A 1,577-nucleotide genomic window follows, 5' to 3' on the forward strand; every position below is an offset into this window, starting at 1 on the left:
AGATAGATAGATAGATAGATAGATAGATAGATTCATTCATTGCTCATTCATTGCTTGGGGATTTAGGAGCCAAATCAGATTTGTCTGCACAAGGTGAGTAGTCCAGAAAAAAAGCTTAGATCACTTGGCTGCTGTGTACCATGCTTACACTCATGCATAAACAACAGCTAATTGGCATTAACTCTTAGGAGCAAGTGCTTAGCACACTTACAGGGCCTAGCTGTGATGAAACTGTGACAGGAAGAAAACAGGAACTACAGCAAATCCGTTTGTAGGTCAAGAAGACATATAAGAGTGATCTAGAACAGCTTGGAATGCTCAGAAATTGAGTTAACCTCTTTCAAGCTGCATTACGTTTCCATTACTGAACTACCATATATTCTTAATACAACAGATACATTCTGTTAATACATTTAAACATTATTGATATTACTGTGGTGACATATGATTTTGGTGGACTTTTAAAAAGGTTTTTTCTTTTTCTTTGTTTGGTGTGGTTCATGCTACAAGCTGAATGTGGCAAAGAAGCTCTGCTCTCCCACCTCCCTGAATGAAGACACTGCCATTGTTAATTAGATCATTCCTTATATGAGTGTTCACTATATTCTGTATATCAGTAGAAGATTCACTGTCACAAAACACCCTGTTATGGGTTCTCATTATGGACCAAGGTCAGGTCACATTTTGTTTCTCTGCCCAGTTGTTTGGTCCAGATCAGGAAGGTATTCACAGCTTAAGAAAAAAGCCTGTAACAAGGGAGGTAATAATCACTGGTCCATATGAAGCACAATAAATGTGGCAAGTGTGATTACACCCTAAATCAGTTTATCAGTGTGGTGCTGAGGTGGCTCTATTTGACTGAATCACCTCAACAATATTTACTTATTTTCAACCATGTTTTCCTAACCATGCCATTTTGTTTTGGCATGGTTGAAAAGAAGGGGAAATATAGTGATCCACAAGGGAGATGTGTCATTATCACTATTAGTCTCCTAAATATGTCTCAGGCCCACATTTTTTTAAGGCTATTCATTAACTTTGTCTTGCTAACTGGTCATGTCACTATTGATTTTCTCACAGTGGAAGAAATGTGTGGGAAGTGATATCCCCCTGCTGGTCAGATGCAAAATCATGTTTGTTTTTTTAAATCAAAATTATATGTATTACCCACCCATACTATTTAGTATGTGTTGTTCTTTTTTACATTAAATTGATTTCTGTTGACAGAAATCAATTTAATGTAAAAAAGCCATTCAATTTAATGTATTCAAAGCCAGACTCAAAACCCATCTGTTCCAGCTCGCTTATCTGTGAATACACTGCTCTTTACCCTATCCATAATTGTTTTTATGTTCCTGTATTTGTATTTTTGTATTTTCATCTTTCTTTTTATTTTTTGTATTTTCTGTAAAGTGTCCTTGAGTGTCCAGAAAGGCGCTGTTAAATAAAATGTATTATTATTATTATTAGAAGGACCATTTATTTTGATGATCCACACCAAAATAGATTAGTTTGCATTAACAAAAGTGTCCCAAGAGGTGAAATTGGAAAAAAAAAGCAACATACTGGGCTTTTTA

This window comes from Cyprinodon variegatus, unplaced genomic scaffold (assembly GCF_000732505.1).
Source record: "Cyprinodon variegatus isolate N-32 unplaced genomic scaffold, C_variegatus-1.0 Scaffold1172, whole genome shotgun sequence".
Lineage (NCBI taxonomy): Eukaryota > Metazoa > Chordata > Actinopteri > Cyprinodontiformes > Cyprinodontidae > Cyprinodon > Cyprinodon variegatus.